We start from the raw sequence: 21,817 nt of genomic DNA, 5'->3' as shown, positions 1-21,817 counted from the left end.
TCAGTCGCCTATGGGAGAAAAGACTAGGAATAATAAACGGCAGAAAATGGCCAAACTACTTGCTCAACAAACAAATGTTTGCATGACTACACAGACCAAGTAGCATAATATAATAAGAAAATTTTAAATTGCAACATCAAGCACCGTAACGAGCAGTTGTTAACGTCAAAAAATGAATGGAAGTGAATGTGACCGGAAGTCGCGAGACAAAAAGATTCAAATGTCAGCGCCCGCTCGACAGCTGAGAATAAGGTGAATAGAAACTGGGTCCTGTTTCAGAATGGAGGTTAAGTGAAAACTGCAGTTAGCCCTGCTGTTAGCCCTGAAATGAAAGAAACTAGATTTTCCATTTTAAAATGGCGGGTTTGTCAAACTTGAGAGAGCAGGGTTAGTCAAGCCTGTTTCTGAAAAAGAGGTAACTTACTCTGTGAACCTAACCTGAGGTGCATTTCCTAAACAACGACGTAACTCGCGGCTGAACTATCATAGTACGATGCATCGTTTGGGAAAAGAACGATGTAGTGACAAGTGTTTCCTAAAACCTGTAGTTTCTCTGTCGCAGATCCATCGTTTGAACCAGGTTAGTTATAACGTAAAATGCCCATAATGATGCTCTAAACAGAGTGGTAACAACTTCTTTAGAGAAGAACCCAAACATTTCTGTGCAATATATATTGTTTTACATGCACACGCATTTTTTAAAAATCCAATATTAGTTTTGGTAAAAACATGCACTCGTTTTTTAGATTAATTGAAACATATGTAAACGGCACAAATAGAGCCAATGTTTCCTTTACAATTATTATTGAGAATATTCCATAGTCTATTCTAAGTTAGCATAAAATCACTTACAAAAGCTAACACATATTCTAATATCATATATCATAAGGAAAAATCCTACTTTAATAATAATAATAATTATAATGATGATGATGATGATGATGATGATGAAGATTATAAGGTAGAATCTTGTTTATTTATTTTTTTAAAAAGTCTACTTTTACAATTTGACACTTGCAAGCCACTGCAGAAATGTTCTAACTAAAAGGCCCATGTCATATACAAATACTTAATAAATAACCTATTATAAATTAAAAACATTAACCTGTGCTATGTTTTTTTTTTTTTCATAAACTTTGGAGATGTAACAAATTCCACTTTTAAATAATAGGTCACCTATAGCTTTCGTCAAGAGCCACGCCTGTGTTTGAAATGACATCAATGTGTTCAAAGTTGACATAATTAATTGTAATTGTAAACATGAAAATCATTACAACTGAACTGTAAAAATACGTTGAAAGAAAATTACACCTAAGAGAGATGACTTTAAAGCTTTTTTTTATTTTTAATCATTCCAAGTTTAAATGTTGGGATGTTTGAAAGCAATAGGGCATAGGAGGGATAACTGGGAATAGAACACAACCAGGAACTATGTTTCTAACTACAGCTCCAGAGGTGTAGTTGCAACCAAACAAGTTTGCAACGCAGTTTGCGAATGTTCATTGAAACCATGGATTTGGGAACTGCCAAATCAACGAACTATGTTTGTGATGACAGAACTTGTGACCTTAGTTGGCTAATGATGGTTTTTGGAACGCACCCCTGGTCAGGAGCAGGTTTTATTGTCTAAACTTTGAGTTTCTGTTGGTCTCCTCCCCTATCCCGTCTCAGTCATTCATTGCCTACATTTCAGTCAAGAATCCAGCTGCACCAGGTGACCCACTGAGGTCAGAGGTGGAGCTGCACCAGGACACCCACTGAGCCCAGTGGTGGAGCAGCACTAGGAGACTTACCGAGCCCAGTGGTGGAGCTGCACCGGGAAACCTACTGAACCCAGTGCTTCAGCTGCATGTAGAACAGCTGTAGTTGCAAGCACAGTAAAGAGAGGGGAAAATGAGCAGAAGATATGAATTACTTTCTGATGATTTTTCATGAAAGAATTATGGAAAACGTCTAATTTTTATTCATTTATTTGTATTGTAATGTGATAAATCCAAAGATCTAAATCTAAATTTTACACAATTATTTATTATTATTATTTATCTGTCCACATTCACTATGTCTATCTAACAAAAAGTAAAAGTAAAATGGGACATAATGCCACAGCTGACAATATGGATTTTTTTGCTTGATGTTACACCATTTCCATCAGCTAAGTTATTGTTGTTATTAAGAACAATGATATTAAAATGTAATTATAAAAAAATATTGTATGAATAATAACTGTATTAACACATATGCGGAAACCTATTAGCAATATAGGAATATAGGGAATATGGAATATAGAAAAACTTTAAGTGCTGATTGTATAAACCTGTTATGACTTCATCCTTATCCTTGTGTTCATTCATCTCAGTTTTAGTATTTCGACATGATTTATCATGTTACCACTGAAATTGTCACTGATTTCATTACAGCATACAAGAACTTATTCTTATTTTGCACGAAAACCCTAAATGGTTATTTAGGTTGCAATATTTGTTAAATGGCTGTTTTTTACAATATAAAACAATTTATAACATTTAAAAAGAATAGATATATTAGCACTTTACAGAATCCAGACTTGTAATAGAATTTGTTTGCATTGGTGCATGATGTCCACATCGAAAGTTATTGTTAAATAAAAAATGTTTAGCTCTAAATGTTCTGTTGAAAATACTAACATATTCATCATACTTCACTGCACATGTTTTGTTTCACATCATTTGATCTCCTTGTTTAAAATGTGTTTACAGAATGTCTGGATATTTAGCACATGACTGTCACTGCAGCCATCTTCCATTAATGATGTCATGATGGAGCACATTTTTGAATTGCAAGATTGTAATCACAATTACATTTACTATACTACATTAACAAACAACATTATACCATTATAACAACATTATTTTATTTATGTAAATAGTTGTTATCCTAAACTTAAGAATACTACAAGTAAATGATAAATTTATATTGGGATAGGAAAGTATTTTCAATTCTTGGCTTAGAATTCTGTCTGAATTGAATGAACTTTTATTAAAAGTAATTGCTCTGAGTATATCTAGAGCTTTCTGTTTCTGAAAGGGAGAACCACCAAAAAATGGATTTTTAGAAATATTTTATGTTGATAGCACATATTTAGGAGTTAAAAAAATCACTGCAGATCACAGTGACAACTTTAATTATAATTAGATGAATAAAACAAAACCTTGAATTTAATCACATACTACCCCAAACATTTTGTAACATTAAAATTGCGAAAATCCCTAGCATAACCAAAAAAAATAAAAAAATAAAAAAATAAAAATGAATTTGTGCCTCAGAAATAAATGTCTTTTTTTTCAAATATTTCCAAAAAGATGTTGAACAGATTCAGGAAAATTTCACATTATGTCTGATAATATTTTTTCCATCTGGAGAAAGTCTTATTTGTTTCCTTTTTGCAGGAAAAAATCAGTTTTTAATTGTTTTAAAGCCATTTTAAGGTCAATATTATTAGCCCCATTAAGCGATGTATTTTTTCATAGTCTACAGAACAAAACATTGTTATACAATGACCTGCCTAATTACCCTAACCTGCCTCGTTGACCTAATTAAACTGTTTAAGCCTTTAAAATATCACTTAAAGCTGTAAAGAAGTGTCTTGAAAAATATCTTTAAAAAAATGAATTACTGTCATCATGGCAAAGATAAAATAAATCGTTTATTAGAAAGGAGTTATTAAAACTATTATGTTTAGAAATGTGTTGAAAAATATGCTCTCTGTTAAACAGAAAATGGGAAAAAATAAACAGGGGGCTAATAATTCTGACTTCAACTGTATTTGTATTTTTAATTCTTGACTTGGGGTCACTGGTGGAGCTGCACCAGGAGACCCACTGAGCTCAGAGGTGGAGCTGCACCAGGAGACCTACTGAGCCCAGTGGTGGAGCTGCACCAGGAGGCCCAATGAGCCCAGTGGTGGAGCTGCACCAGGAGGCCCACTGAGCCCAGTGGTGGAGCTGCATTTTAAACAGCTGTAGTTGCAAGCACAGTAAAGAGAAGGGGAAAAGGAGCAGAAGGTAAGTAAACAATCAGTTATGAATTACTTTTCGATGTTTTTTCATAAAAGAATTATGGAAAACATTATTTATTTTTTTCCATTTACTTTTACTTTAATGTGATGAATCCAAAAATGTAAATCCATTTTAATTATATATATATATATATATATATATATATATATATATATATATATATATATATATATATATATATATATATATATATATTATTTATCTGTCCACATTCTCTGTGTCTATCTAACAAAAAGTAAAATTAAAATGGGACATAATGCCACAGCTGACAATATGGATTTTTGTGTTTGATGTTACACTTTGTATAACAGCACAGTTATTAAGAACAATGATATTACAATGCAAAAGTATCTTTAAATGTTCTTTGGAAAATACTAACATATTCATCATACTTCACTGCACATGTTTTGTTTCACATCATTTGATCTCCTTGTTTAAAATGTGTTCACAGAATGTCTGGATATTTAGCACATGCCTGTCACTGCAGCCATCTTCTATTAATGATGTCATGATGGAACACATTTTTGAATTGCGAGATTGTAATCACTACTACATGTACTAACACAACAAACAACACTATACCATTATAACAACATTATTTTATTCCTGTAAATATTTGTTATCGTAAACTTAAGAATACTACAAGTAAATGATAAATTTATATTGGGATAGGAAAGTATTTTCAATTCTTGGCTTAGAATTCTGTCTGAATTGAATGAACTTTTATTGAAAGTAATTTTTTCTGAATATATCTAGAGCTTTCTGTTTCTGAAAGGGAGAACCACCAAAAAATGAATATTTAGAAATATTTTATGTTGATAGCACATATTTAGGAGTTAAAAAAATCACTGCAGATCACAGTGACAACTTTAATTATAATTAGATGAATAAAACAAAACCTTGAATTTAATCACATACTACACCAAACATTTTGTAACATTAAAATTGCGAAAATCCCTAGCATAACCAAAAAAAATAAAAATAAAAAAAAAATAAAAATGAATTTGTGCCTCAGAAATAAATGTCTTTTTTTTCAAATATTTCCAAAATGATGTTGAACAGATTCAGGAAATTTTCACAGTATGTCTGATAATATTTTTTCCATCTGGAGAAAGTCTTATTTGTTTCCTTTTTGCAGGAAAAAATCAGTTTTTAATTGTTTTAAAGCCATTTTAAGGTCAATATTATTAGCCCCATTAAGCGATGTATTTTTTCATAGTCTACAGAACAAAACATTGTTATACAATGACCTGCCTAATTACCCTAACCTGCCTCGTTGACCTAATTAAACTATTTAAGCTTTAAAATATCACTTTAAGCTGTATAGAAGTGTCTTGAAAAATATCTAAAAAAAAAAAAAAATGAATTACTGTCATCATGGCAAAGATAAAATAAATCGTTTATTAGAAAGGAGTTATTAAAACTATTATGTTTAGAAATGTGTTGAAAAATCTGTTCTCTGTTAAACAGAAATTGGGAAAAAATAAACAGGGGGCTAATAATTCTGACTTCAACTGTATTTGTATTTTTAATTCTTGACTTGGGGTCACTGGTGGAGCTGCACCAGGAGACCCACTGAGCTCAGAGGTGGAGCTGCACCAGGAGACCTACTGAGCCCAGTGGTGGAGCTGCACCAGGAGGCCCAATGAGCCCAGTGGTGGAGCTGCACCAGGAGGCCCACTGAGACCAGTGGTGGAGCTGCATTTTAAACAGCTGTAGTTGCAAGCACAGTAAAGAGAAGGGGAAAAGGAGCAGAAGGTAAGTAAACATTCAGTTATGAATTACTTTTCGATGTTTTTTCATAAAAGAATTATGGAAAACATTATTTATTTTTTTTCCATTTGCTTTTACTTTAATGTGATGAATCCAAAAATGTAAATCCATTTTAATTATATATATATATATATATATATATATATATATATATATATATATATATATATATATATATATATATATATATATATATATATATATATATATTATTTATCTGTCCACATTCTCTGTGTCTATCTAACAAAAAGTAAAATTAAAATGGGACATAATGCCACAGCTGACAATATGGATTTTTGTGTTTGATGTTACACTTTGTATAACAGCACAGTTATTAAGAACAATGATATTACAATGCAAAAGTATCTTTAAATGTTCTTTGGAAAATACTAACATATTCATCATACTTCACTGCACATGTTTTGTTTCACATCATTTGATCTCCTTGTTTAAAATGTGTTCACAGAATGTCTGGATATTTAGCACATGCCTGTCACTGCAGCCATCTTCTATTAATGATGTCATGATGGAACACATTTTTGAATTGCGAGATTGTAATCACTACTACATGTACTAACACAACAAACAACACTATACCATTATAACAACATTATTTTATTCCTGTAAATATTTGTTATCCTAAACTTAAGAATACTACAAGTAAATGATAAATTTATATTGGGATAGGAAAGTATTTTCAATTCTTGGCTTAGAATTATGTCTGAATTGAATGAACTTTTATTGAAAGTAATTTTTTTTGAATATATCTAGAGCTTTCTGTTTCTGAAAGGGAGAACCACCAAAAAATGAATATTTAGAAATATTTTATGTTGATAGTACATATTTAGGAGTTAAAAAAAATCACTGCAGATCACAGTGACAACTTTAATTATAATTAGATGAATAAAACAAAACCTTGAATTTAATCACATACTACACCAAACATTTTGTAACATTAAAATTGCGAAAATCCCTAGCATAACCAAAAAAAATTGAAATAAAAAAAAATAAAATTGAATTTGTGCCTCAGAAATAAATATCTTTTTTTTTTCAAATATTTCCAAAATGATGTTGAACAGATTCAGGAAATTTTCACAGTATGTCTGATAATATTTTTTCCATCTGGAGAAAGTCTTATTTGTTTCCTTTTTGCAGGAAAAAAAATCAGTTTTTAATTGTTTTAAAGTCATTTTAAGGTCAATATTATTAGCCCCATTAAGCTATGTATTTTTTCATAGTCTACAGAACAAAACATTGTTATACAATGACCTGCCTAATTACCCTAACCTGCCTCGTTGACCTAATTAAACTATTTAAGCCTTTAAAATATCACTTTAAGCTGTATAGAAGTGTCTTGAAAAATATCTAAAAAAAATGAATTACTGTCATCATGGCAAAGATAAAATAAATCGTTTATTAGAAAGGAGTTATTAAAACTATTATGTTTAGAAATGTGTTGAAAAATCTGCTCTCTGTTAAACAGAAAATGGGAAAAAATAAACAGAGGGCTAATAATTCTGACTTCAACTGTATTTGTATTTTTAATTCTTGACTTGGGGTCACTGGTGGAGCTGCACCAGGAGACCCACTGAGCTCAGAGGTGGAGCTGCACCAGGAGACCTACTGAGCCCAGTGGTGGAGCTGCACCAGGAGACCTACTGAGCCCAGTGGTGGAGCTGCACCAGGAGGCCCACTGAGCCCAGTGGTGGAGCTGCATTTTAAACAGCTGTAGTTGCAAGCACAGTAAAGAGAAGGGGGAAAGGAGCAGAAGGTAAGTAAACAATCAGTTATGAATTACTTTTCGATGTTTTTTCATAAAAGAATTATGGAAAACATTATTTATTTTTTTCCATTTACTTTTACTTTAATGTGATGAATCCAAAAATGTAAATCCATTTTAATTATATATATATATATATATATATATATATATATATATATATATATATATATATATATATATATATATATATATATATATATATTATTTATCTGTCCACATTCTCTGTGTCTATCTAACAAAAAGTAAAATTAAAATGGGACATAATGCCACAGCTGACAATATGGATTTTTGTGTTTGATGTTGCACTTTGTATAACAGCACAGTTATTAAGAACAATGATATTACAATGCAAAAGTATCTTTAAATGTTCTTTGGAAAATACTAAAATATTCATCATACTTCACTGCACATGTTTTGTTTCACATCATTTGATCTCCTTGTTTAAAATGTGTTCACAGAATGTCTGGATATTTAGCACATGCCTGTCACTGCAGCCATCTTCTATTAATGATGTCATGATGGAACACATTTTTGAATTGCGAGATTGTAATCACTACTACATGTACTAACATAACAAACAACACTATACCATTATAACACCATTATTTTATTCAAGTAAATATTTTTTATCCTAAACTTAAGAATACTACAAGTAAATGATAAATTTATATTAGGATAGGAAAGTATTTTCAATTCTTGGCTTAGAATTCTGTCTGAATTGAATGAACTTTTATTGAAAGTAATTTTTTCTGAATATATCTAGAGCTTTCTGTTTCTGAAAGGGAGAACCACCAAAAAATGGATATTTAGAAATATTTTATGTTGATAGCACATATTTAGGAGTTTAAAAAAAATCACTGCAGATCACAGTGACAACTTTAATTATAATTAGATGAATAAAACAAAACCTTGAATTTAATCACATACTACACCAAACATTTTGTAACATTAAAATTGCGAAAATCCCTAGCATAACCAAAACAAATAAAAAATAAAAAAAAATAAAAATGAATTTGTGCCTCAGAAATAAATGTCTTTTTTTTCAAATATTTCCAAAATGATGTTGAACAGATTCAGGAAATTTTCACAGTATGTCTGATAATATTTTTTCCATCTGGAGAAAGTCTTATTTGTTTCCTTTTTGCAGGAAAAAATCAGTTTTTAATTGTTTTAAAGCCATTTTAAGGTCAATATTATTAGCCCCATTAAGCGATGTATTTTTTCATAGTCTACAGAACAAAACATTGTTATACAATGACCTGCCTAATTACCCTAACCTGCCTCGTTGACCTAATTAAACTATTTAAGCCTTTAAAATATCACTTTAAGCTGTATAGAAGTGTCTTGAAAAATATCTAATAAAAAAAAAAATGAATTACTGTCATCATGGCAAAGATAAAATAAATCGTTTATTAGAAAGGAGTTATTAAAACTATTATGTTTAGAAATGTGTTGAAAAATCTGCTCTCTGTTAAACAGAAAATGGGAAAAAATAAACAGAGGGCTAATAATTCTGACTTCAACTGTATTTGTATTTTTAATTCTTGACTTGGGGTCACTGGTGGAGCTGCACCAGGAGACCTACTGAGCCCAGTGGTGGAGCTGCACCAGGAGGCCCAATGAGCCCAGTGGTGGAGCTGCACCAGGAGGCCCACTGAGCCCAGTGGTGGAGCTGCATTTTAAACAGCTGTAGTTGCAAGCACAGTAAAGAGAAGGGGAAAAGGAGCAGAAGGTAAGTAAACAATCAGTTATGAATTACTTTTCGATGTTTTTTCATAAAAGAATTATGGAAAACATTATTTATTTTTTTCCATTTACTTTTACTTTAATGTGATGATTCCAAAAATGTAAATCCATTTTAATTTAATATATATATATATATATATATATATATATATATATATATATATATATATATATATATATATATATATATATATATATTATTTATCTGTCCACATTCTCTGTGTCTATCTAACAAAAAGTAAAACTAAAATGGGACATAATGCCACAGCTGACAATATGGATTTTTGTGTTTGATGTTACACTTTGTATAACAGCACAGTTATTAAGAACAATGATATTACAATGCAAAAGTATCTTTAAATGTTCTTTGGAAAATACTAACATATTCATCATACTTCACTGCACATGTTTTGTTTCACATCATTTGATCTCCTTGTTTAAAATGTGTTCACAGAATGTCTGGATATTTAGCACATGCCTGTCACTGCAGCCATCTTCTATTAATGATGTCATGATGGAACACATTTTTGAATTGCGAGATTGTAATCACTACTACATGTACTAACACAACAAACAACACTATACCATTATAACAACATTATTTTATTCCTGTAAATATTTGTTATCCTAAACTTAAGAATACTACAAGTAAATGATAAATTTATATTGGGATAGGAAAGTATTTTCAATTCTTGGCTTAGAATTCTGTCTGAATTGAATGAACTTTTATTGAAAGTAATTTTTTCTGAATATATTTAGAGCTTTCTGTTTCTGAAAGGGAGAACCACCAAAAAATGGATATTTAGAAATATTTTATGTTGATAGCACATATTTAGGAGTTAAAAAAATCACTGCAGATCACAGTGACAACTTTAATTATAATTAGATGAATAAAACAAAACCTTGATTTTAATCACATACTACACCAAACATTTTGTAACATTAAAATTGCGAAAATCCCTAGCATAACCAAAAAAAAATTAAAATAAAAAAAAATAAAAATGAATTTGTGCCTCAGAAATAAATGTCTTTTTTTTTCAAATATTTCCAAAATGATGTTGAACAGATTCAGGAAATTTTCACAGTATGTCTGATAATATTTTTTCCATCTGGAGAAAGTCTTATTTGTTTCCTTTTTGCAGGAAAAAATCAGTTTTTAATTGTTTTAAAGCCATTTTAAGGTCAATATTATTAGCCCCATTAAGCGATGTATTTTTTCATAGTCTACAGAACAAAACATTGTTATACAATGACCTGCCTAATTACCCTAACCTGCCTCGTTGACCTAATTAAACTATTTAAGCCTTTAAAATATCACTTTAAGCTGTATAGAAGTGTCTTGAAAAATATCTTTAAAAAAATGAATTACTGTCATCATGGCAAAGATAAAATAAATCGTTTATTAGAAAGGAGTTATTAAAACTATTATGTTTAGAAATGTGTTGAAAAATCTGCTCTCTGTTAAACAGAAATTGGGAAAAAATAAACAGGGGGCTAATAATTCTGACTTCAACTGTATTTGTATTTTTAATTCTTGACTTGGGGTCACTGGTGGAGCTGCACCAGGAGACCCACTGAGCTCAGAGGTGGAGCTGCACCAGGAGACCTACTGAGCCCAGTGGTGGAGCTGCACCAGGAGGCCTAATGAGCCCAGTGGTGGAGCTGCACCAGGAGGCCCACTGAGCCCAGTGGTGGAGCTGCATTTTAAACAGCTGTAGTTGCAAGCACAGTAAAGAGAAGGGGAAAAGGAGCAGAAGGTAAGTAAACAATCAGTTATGAATTACTTTTCGATGTTTTTTCATAAAAGAATTATGGAAAACATTATTTATTTTTTTTCCATTTACTTTTACTTTAATGTGATGAATCCAAAAATGTAAATCAATTTTAATTATATATATATATATATATATATATATATATATATATATATATATATATATATATATATATATATATATATATATATATATATATATATATATTATTTATCTGTCCACATTCTCTGTGTCTATCTAACAAAAAGTAAAATTAAAATGGGACATAATGCCACAGCTGACAATATGGATTTTTGTGTTTGATGTTACACTTTGTATAACAGCACAGTTATTAAGAACAATGATATTACAATGCAAAAGTATCTTTAAATGTTCTTTGGAAAATACTAACATATTCATCATATTTCACTGCACATGTTTTGTTTCACATCATTTGATCTCCTTGTTTAAAATGTGTTCACAGAATGTCTGGATATTTAGCACATGCCTGTCACTGCAGCCATCTTCTATTAATGATGTCATGATGGAACACATTTTTGAATTGCGAGATTGTAATCACTACTACATGTACTAACACAACAAACAACACTATACCATTATAACAACATTATTTTATTCCTGTAAATATTTGTTATCCTAAACTTAAGAATACTACAAGTAAATGATAAATTTATATTGGGATAGGAAAGTATTTTCAATTCTTGGCTTAGAATTCTGTCTGAATTGAATGAACTTTTATTGAAAGTAATTTTTTCTGAATATATCTAGAGCTTTCTGTTTCTGAAAGGGAGAACCACCAAAAAATGAATATTTAGAAATATTTTATGTTGATAGCACATATTTAGGAGTTAAAAAAATCACTGCAGATCACAGTGACAACTTTAATTATAATTAGATGAATAAAACAAAACCTTGAATTTAATCACATACAACAACAAACATTTTGTAACATTAAAATTGCGAAAATCCCTAGCATAACCAAAAAAAATTAAAATAAAAAAAAAATTAAAATGAATTTGTGCCTCAGAAATAAATATCTTTTTTTTTTCAAATATTTCCAAAATGATGTTGAACAGATTCAGGAAATTTTCACAGTATGTCTGATAATATTTTTTCCATCTGGAGAAAGTCTTATTTGTTTCCTTTTTGCAGGAAAAAAAATCAGTTTTTAATTGTTTTAAAGTCATTTTAAGGTCAATATTATTAGCCCCATTAAGCTATGTATTTTTTCATAGTCTACAGAACAAAACATTGTTATACAATGACCTGCCTAATTACCCTAACCTGCCTCGTTGACCTAATTAAACTATTTAAGCCTTTAAAATATCACTTTAAGCTGTATAGAAGTGTCTTGAAAAATATCTAAAAAAAAATGAATTACTGTCATCATGGCAAAGATAAAATAAATCGTTTATTAGAAAGGAGTTATTAAAACTATTATGTTTAGAAATGTGTTGAAAAATCTGCTCTCTGTTAAACAGAAAATGGGAAAAAATAAACAGAGGGCTAATAATTCTGACTTCAACTGTATTTGTATTTTTAATTCTTGACTTGGGGTCACTGGTGGAGCTGCACCAGGAGACCCACTGAGCTCAGAGGTGGAGCTGCACCAGGAGACCTACTGAGCCCAGTGGTGGAGCTGCACCAGGAGGCCCAATGAGCCCAGTGGTGGAGCTGCACCAGGAGGCCCACTGAGCCCAGTGGTGGAGCTGCATTTTAAACAGCTGTAGTTGCAAGCACAGTAAAGAGAAGGGGAAAAGGAGCAGAAGGTAAGTAAACAATCAGTTATGAATTACTTTTCGATGTTTTTTCATAAAAGAATTATGGAAAACATTATTTATTTTTTTCCATTTACTTTTACTTTAATGTGATGAATCCAAAAATGTAAATCCATTTTAATTAAAAAATATATATATATATATTTATTATTTATCTGTCCACATTCTCTGTGTCTATCTAACAAAAAGTAAAATTAAAATGGGACATAATGCCACAGCTGACAATATGGATTTTTGTGTTTGATGTTACACTTTGTATAACAGCACAGTTATTAAGAACAATGATATTACAATGCAAAAGTATCTTTAAATGTTCTTTGGAAAATACTAACATATTCATCATACTTCACTGCACATGTTTTGTTTCACATCATTTGATCTCCTTGTTTAAAATGTGTTCACAGAATGTCTGGATATTTAGCACATGCCTGTCACTGCAGCCATCTTCTATTAATGATGTCATGATGGAACACATTTTTGAATTGCGAGATTGTAATCACTACTACATGTACTAACATAACAAACAACATTATACCATTATAACACCATTATTTTATTCAAGTAAATATTTTTTATCCTAAACTTAAGAATACTACAAGTAAATGATAAATTTATATTGGGATAGGAAAGTATTTTCAATTCTTGGCTTAGAATTCTGTCTGAATTGAATGAACTTTTATTGAAAGTAATTTTTTCTGAATATATCTAGAGCTTTCTGTTTCTGAAAGGGAGAACCACCAAAAAATGAATATTTAGAAATATTTTATGTTGATAGCACATATTTAGGAGTTAAAAAAATCACTGCAGATCACAGTGACAACTTTAATTATAATTAGATGAATAATACAAAACCTTGAATTTAATCACATACTACACCAAACATTTTGTAACATTAAAATTGCGAAAATCCCTAGCATAACAAAAAAAAAAAATGAATTTGTGCCTCAGAAATAAATGTCTTTTTTTTTCAAATATTTCCAAAATGTTGTTGAACAGATTCAGGAAATTTTCACAGTATGTCTGATAATATTTTTTCCATCTGGAGAAAGTTTTATTTGTTTCCTTTTTGCAGGAAAAAAAATCAGTTTTTAATTGTTTTAAAGCCATTTTAAGGTCAATATTATTAGCCCCATTAAGCGATGTATTTTTTCATAGTCTACAGAACAAAACATTGTTATACAATGACCTGCCTAATTACCCTAACCTGCCTCGTTGACCTAATTAAACTATTTAAGCCTTTAAAATATCACTTTATGCTGTATAGAAGTGTCTTGAAAAATATCTTTAAAAAAATGAATTACTGTCATCATGGCAAAGATAAAATAAATCGTTTATTAGAAAGGAGTTATTAAAACTATTATGTTTAGAAATGTGTTGAAAAATATGCTCTCTGTTAAACAGAAATTGGGAAAAAATAAACAGGGGGCTAATAATTCTGACTTCAACTGTATTTGTATTTTTAATTCTTGACTTGGGGTCACTGGTGGAGCTGCACCAGGAGACCCACTGAGCTCAGAGGTGGAGCTGCACCAGGAGACCTACTGAGCCCAGTGGTGGAGCTGCACCAGGAGGCCCACTGAGCCCAGTGGTGGAGCTGCATTTTAAACAGCTGTAGTTGCAAGCACAGTAAAGAGAAGGGGAAAAGGAGCAGAAGGTAAGTAAACAATCAGTTATGAATTACTTTTCGATGTTTTTTCATAAAAGAATTATGGAAAACATTATTTATTTTTTTCCATTTACTTTTACTTTAATGTGATGAATCCAAAAATGTAAATCCATTTTAATAAAAAAAAAAAAAATAATAATATATATATATATATATATATATATATATATATATATATATATATATATATATATATATATATATATATATGTATATATATATATATATATATATATATATATATATATATATATATATATATATATATATATATATATATATATATATATATTATTTATCTGTCCACATTCTCTGTGTCTATCTAACAAAAAGTAAAATTAAAATGGGACATAATGCCACAGCTGACAATATGGATTTTTGTGTTTGATGTTACACTTTGTATAACAGCACAGTTATTAAGAACAATGATATTACAATGCAAAAGTATCTTTAAATGTTCTTTGGAAAATACTAAAATATTCATCATACTTCACTGCACATGTTTTGTTTCACATCATTTGATCTCCTTGTTTAAAATGTGTTCACAGAATGTCTGGATATTTAGCACATGCCTGTCACTGCAGCCATCTTCTATTAATGATGTCATGATGGAACACATTTTTGAATTGCGAGATTGTAATCACTACTACATGTACTAACATAACAAACAACATTATACCATTATAACACCATTATTTTATTTATGTAAATATTTGTTATCCTAAACTTAAGAATACTACAAGTAAATGATACATTTATATTGGGATAGGAATGTAATTTATTAATTCTTGGCTTAGAATTCTGTCTGAATTGAATGAACTTTTATTGAAAGTAATTCTTTCTGAATATATCTAGAGCTTTCTGTTTCTGAAAGGGAGAACCACCAAAAATGGATTTTTAGAAATATTTTATGTTGATAGCACATATTTAGGAGTTAAAAAAATCACTGCAGATCACAGTGACAACTTTAATTATAATTAGATGAATAAAACAAAACCTTGAATTTAATCACATACTACACGAAACATTTTGTAACATTAAAATTGCGAAAATCCCTAGCATAACCAAAAAAAAAAAAAAAAAAAAAAAAAAGAATTTGTGCCTCAGAAATAAATGTCTTTTTTTTCAAATATTTCCAAAATGATGTTGAACAGATTCAGGAAATTTTCACAGTATGTCTGATAATATTTTTTCCATCTGAAGAAAGTCTTATTTGTTTCCTTTTTGCAGGAAAAAAAATCTGTTTTTAATTGTTTTAAAGTCATTTTAAGGTCAATATTATTAGCCCCATTAAGCTATGTATTTTTTCATAGTCTACAGAACAAAACATTGTTATACAATGACCTGCCTAATTACCCTAACCTGCCTCGTTGACCTAATTAAACTATTTAAGCCTTTAAAATATCACTTTAAGCTGTATAGATGTGCCTTGAAAAATATCTTTAAAAAAATGAATTACTGTCATCATGGCAAAGATAAAATAAATCGTTTATTAGAAAGGAGTTATTAAAACTATTATGTTTAGAAATGTGTTGAAAAATCTGCTCTCTGTTAAACAGAAATTGGGAAAAAATAAACAGGGGGCTAATAATTCTGACTTCAACTGTATTTGCATTTTTAATTCTTGACTTGGGGTCACTGGTGGAGCTGCACCAGCAGACCCACTGAGCTCAGAGGTGGAGCTGCACCAGGAGACCCACTGAGCTCAGAGGTGGAGCTGCACCAGGAGACCTACTGAGCCCAGTGGTGGAGCTGCATTTTAAACAGCTGTAGTTGCAAGCACAGTAAAGAGAAGGGGAAAAGGAGCAGAAGGTAAGTAAACAATCAGTTATGAATTACTTTTCGATGTTTTTTCATAAAAGAATTATGGAAAACATTATTTATTTTTTTCCATTTACTTTTACTTTAATGTGATGAATCCAAAAATGTAAATCCATTTTAATTAAAAAATATATATATATATATTTATTATTTATCTGTCCACATTCTCTGTGTCTATCTAACAAAAAGTAAAATTAAAATGGGACATAATGCCACAGCTGACAATATGGATTTTTGTGTTTGATGTTACACTTTGTATAACAGCACAGTTATTAAGAACAATGATATTACAATGCAAAAGTATCTTTAAATGTTCTTTGGAAAATACTAACATATTCATCATACTTCACTGCACATGTTTTGTTTCACATCATTTGATCTCCTTGTTTAAAATGTGTTCACAGAATGTCTGGATATTTAGCACATGCCTGTCACTGCAGCCATCTTCTATTAATGATGTCATGATGGAACACATTTTTGAATTGCGAGATTGTAATCACTACTACATGTACTAACATAACAAATAACACTATACCATTATAACAACATTATTTTATTTATGTACAGTTGCAGTCAGAATTATTAGCCCCCTTTTTATTTTTATTTTCTTTGTTAAAAATCATTCGGGAAATATTTAAAAGAGCAATAAAATTTTCACAGTATGTCTAATACTATTCTTTCTTCTGGAGAAAGTCTTATTTGTTTTATTTTGGCTAGAAAGCAGTTATTGTTTTTTTAAAAAACATTTTTGGGACAAATTTATTAGCCCCTTTAAGTTATTTTTTTTCGATAATCTACAGAACAAACCATCATTATACAATAACTTGAATAATTATCCTAACCTGCCTAGTTCACCTTATTAACCTAGTTAAGCTTTTTAATGTCACTTTAAGCTGTATAGAAGTGTCTTGAAAAATTTCTAGTAAAATATTATTTTAAAAAAATCAGTTATTAGAAATAAGTTTTTAAAACTATTATGCTTAGAAATGTGCTGAAACAATCTTCCTAGAACAGAACAGAAATTGGGGGAAAAAAAATAAACAGGGGCGCTAATAATTCAGGGGGGCTAATAATTCTGACTTCAACTCTATATATTTGTTTTCCTAAACTTATGAATACTACACAAGTAAATGATAAATTTATATTGGGACAGAAAAGTATTTTCAATTCTTGGCTTAGAATTCTGTTTGAGTTGTATTAACTTTTATTGAAATTAATTGCTCTGAATATATCTAGAGCTTTCTGTTTCTGAAAGGGAGAACCACCAAAAATGGATGTTTAGAAATATTTTATGTCGACAGCACATCTTTTAGGAGTTTAGAAAATCACAGTGACCACTTTTAATTCAAGGTTTTGTTTTTCTCATCTAATTATAATTAATCACATACTACACCAAACATTTTTTTACATTAAAATTGCAAAAATCACTAGTAAAACTAGGAAAAAAAAGTTTCTTTGTGCCTCAGAAAAAAAAAAAATTGTGCCACATTTATTGTCAGATAAAAAAATATATATATATACAGTTGAAGTCAGAAATATTAGCCTCCCTTTGAATTTTCTTTTCTTGTTTTAAATATTTCCCAAATGATGTTGAACAGATTTAGGAAGTTTTCACAGTATGTCTGATAATATATTTTGTCTTCTAGAGAAAGTCTTATTTGTTTTATTTTAGCTAGAATAATATAATTTTTAAACAGTTTTAAAGCCATTTTACGGTCAATATTATTATCCCCATTAAGTAAAATATTTTTCGATAGTCTACAGAACAAACCATTGTTCTGTAGTTGACCTAGTTGACCTAATTAACCTAGTTAAGCATTTAAATGTCACTTTAAGCTGTATAGAAGTATCTTGAAAAATATCTAGTAAAATAGTATTTATTGTCATCATGGCAAAGATAAAATAAATCAGTTATTAGAAATGAGTTATAAAAACTATTATGAAATGTTTAGAAATGTAATGAAAAAATCTGCTCTTTGTAAAACAGAAATTGCGGGGAAAAAATGGGGGGGGGGGCTAATTATTCTGACTTCGACTGTATATATATTTTCAATTCTTGACTTGGGGTCACTGGTGGAGCTACACCAGGAGCCCTACAGAGCTCAGAGGTGGAGCTGCACCAGGAGACCTACTGAGCTCAGTGGTGGAGCTGCACCAGGAGACCCACTGAGCTCAGAGGTGGAGCTGCACCAGGAGGCCCACTGAGCCCAGTGGTGGAGCTTAACCAGAAGACCCAGTGAGCCCAGAGATCAAGCTGCATGTAGAACAATTGTAGTTGTACTGCACAGTCCACAAAGGACAAAAGGAGTAGTAGTCAAGGCCATTAACACATTTTTATGAATTCTTTTTTGATATTCTTTAATATAGACAACGTCTACTGTTCATTCTGCTGCGGTGACTCCTGATAAATCAGGCACTTAGCTAAAGAATTGTGAGTGAGTGAAGCCACAGGTATGTCATTAAAAAAATCATTGGTTTATGTGGTAGCTTCTCATATAAAGAATATTTTATTGTGGTATACAATAAGATATCTTAAAGAACATTGAGAACAAAAATAATGGCAGATATTTCTCAAAATATTAGTCTGCTTAATATTCTAGTCTGCTTGCTGTGTTTTGCAATAATGCCATTTATCCAAACTGTGATGACTTTATAATTGTTTGTCATTGTAAGTATGGCCTTGTTAGGAATAAATGTATGCTTGCTGATATGCCCACTGATGTCAGGCTGACTATTATTGTCCATAACCCCTGCTGTTTTTCATTAAACCATAAAAAAACTGCTGAAAAAGCCTTTATTTAAATGAACTCTGCAGAACATGATGTTTTGACTCTGCAAGTGAGAAGAGGAAAACCTGCTAAAGGAAGCAATGTTACAAAAAGGGCAAATACTACACACGTCAGCTCACTTCAGATGTTATATTTGGTGTGTTTGGTGATCCATGCTTTCATGTTGTTTACACTCAAATTCTGAAACAACTATTGAAACATTGCAGCAGAAATGGAGACAAATCATGCAGGCAACCTTTCCCAATCTTTTCTGCAGTTTTGGTCAGCTTGTGTGAAAATGTGTGAAACCGCATTGTAAAACCTTGTGAAACCACAATTTTTTTTTAAACATTTGTGTTTAACTGCAAGGGTAAAAGGTGGTTCAACCAACTCAGAGTTTCAACTTGAACTCTGATTTGACTTACCGAGAGATTAAAAACTCAGAGTTTTCGGTTTCAGAAAAGCTGATCTGAGTTAGGCCAATCAAGTCTCAGTAGATTAATTCAGAGATAAGCGCTCACACCACGACTATAAAAAGGCATTATCAATGGAGCGTAGATATTACGAGTGACCATGGCAACATCTAAAAAAGGAGATAAGCATTTTTTTCTTCAGCTGAACTTGATGTCCTCATGCAAGTTATAGCAAATATGAGCATATATTTAAAAAAGTAACACCACTGCATCGGCGAAACAGAGACAGTTAGTGTGGGAAAACAGCTGCTTATGTTAATGTGTAAGTTTACATTTAAAGTATTTAAATATTTAAGTATAATAAAAATATGTAATGTTATATGCAACGTTTATAGACTTTTCACTTAAAGTGGGGAACTGGCTCTAATTTTGAAGTTATTTCAGATGTAATTGCATTAAATTACATAAAATAGGCTACTGCATAGTTTCTACAACAAATTTGACAACACAATAATGCATATAACCTTAGCTTAATGTTTAGTGGAAGTGTTTAATTTAAGGTTCCCACTTTTACACACGTTGATCAGGTTAAGATAACATGTCTAAAATTGAGTTTATAAAAGATTTAAAAGGTAACTTGTACGTTTGCCTTTTTGATTGATCAAGTGGTATAGGTTAATAATGAGACATTTAGAATGTAAGTAGTACTAAAAAAGTTTTTAAAATGAGTAATAATAATGAGTAATAATCCCATTCATCTAGTTACAGTACATGTCCCTGTCAAAATTCAGTAAATTTAAGCCAATTATTTATTTTTTGCAGTAATACCAAAGGTAAAACTTTACTATGTTATTGACTAATTGTAATTTTCATGTAGGTGCAGGTATTAAAACAACATGGAAGCAGCTGAAAATGAAATATAAAAACATTCAATCAGGTAAAGTTTGAGCACGTCATGGATGTAGATTTAATTTAATTTTTTGTTTTGTTTTTGTTTTACAAATGACATTTTTTTTATCCATTTCTAAATGTAATTCTCTTCGAATTGAAACAGGATCTTACAAAAATTACAATTTTCACTTTGTTCTTTGTGTGACTCCACTTATTTATTTATTTATTTATTTTTTTTTTTTCTGCAGGCGACGTAGTGGCACAGTAGGTAGTTGGTTCGAGGCTCCACTGGGTTAGTTGGCATTTCTGTGTGGAGTTTGCATTTTCTCTCTGCTTTCACGTGGGTTTCCTCCGCATGTTCTGGTTTCCCCCAAAGTCCAAAGACATGTGGTACAGTTGAATTAAGTAGGCTAAATTGTCCATAGTGTATGGGTGTGGGCGTCGATGAATGTTTCCCAGAGATTGGTTGCGGCTGGAAGGGCATCCACTGCATAAAAATGTGCTGGTTGTCGTATTTTTATCTGACAATAAATCTGGCACAGACATTTTATCTGAGGCACAAATTAACTTTTTTTCTGGGTATTCTAGTGACTTTTGCAATTTTAATGTAAGAAAAAATTTTTGGTGTAGTATGTAATGAATTATTAGATTAGATTAGATTTAACTTTATTGTCATTACACATGTACAAGTACAATGCAACGAAATGCAGTTTAGGTCTAACCAGCAGTGCAATGGCAGCAAGTGCAGGATACAGGTATAATTTATAAAGTGCATTTATAGAAAAACTATGGTGATATTTACAGATGGATGTACTATTAACATTATAGACAGGTTGTATTAGCTATGAACAGATATTTACAATAAATGAATATATGTACAGATTGCTATCAACAATCAGAAGTGTGCAGATAGATAAAAATAATTACAAATGTATATGTACAGTGGGTGTGTACATAATTACAGGTGTAAGTGTGCATTGGGTATGAACAGTTCAAATAAGTTAATCAGTGCAATGTAGTGCAATGAATATGTGCAAATTTTAAATGTGCAAATGTTAAACAGTGCAGTGATTGTGAGGAGTATCAGTTAGAGGAGTGTGGTGGGTGTATTAGGAGGGCAAAAGAGTCACTGAGGGGCAGAGTTCAAAAGGGAGACAGCTCTGGGGAAAAAGCTGTTCCTCAGTCTGCTGGTTTTTGTCCAAGGGAGCCTGACGGGACTGCTACAAGGCAGGAGAGAAAACAGTCTGTGAGCAGGGTGAGAGGTGTCCCCAAGTATACTGCATGCTCGGCACAGACAGTGTTTTCTCTGGATGTCCTCAATGGCTGGCAGTGTGGTGCCTTTGATGCG

At 30.9% G+C, this 21,817-nt stretch overlaps 1 protein-coding gene and 1 long non-coding RNA gene across 9 annotated transcripts in view; one reads left to right on the top strand and one right to left on the bottom strand.

The window, feature by feature from the left end:
- kiaa0319 (KIAA0319) overlaps positions 1 to 21,817 on the bottom strand; it is a 164,656-nt gene that overhangs the window by 35,484 nt on the left and 107,355 nt on the right. The gene's annotated exons all lie outside the window — the stretch shown is intronic.
- On the top strand, positions 11 to 2,328 carry LOC147833435 (uncharacterized). The gene is made up of 2 exons (XR_015511888.1): positions 11 to 252; positions 1,694 to 2,328. It is a non-coding gene; the product is annotated as an uncharacterized LOC147833435 (long non-coding RNA).

The sequence above is a fragment of the Danio rerio genome, chromosome 16 (assembly GCF_052040795.2).
Source record: "Danio rerio strain M-AB ecotype USA chromosome 16, GRCz13ab, whole genome shotgun sequence".
Classification (NCBI taxonomy): domain Eukaryota; kingdom Metazoa; phylum Chordata; class Actinopteri; order Cypriniformes; family Danionidae; genus Danio; species Danio rerio.
Note: the sequence above shows the minus strand (reverse complement) of the source record. Positions and strands in the feature narration are given on the sequence as shown.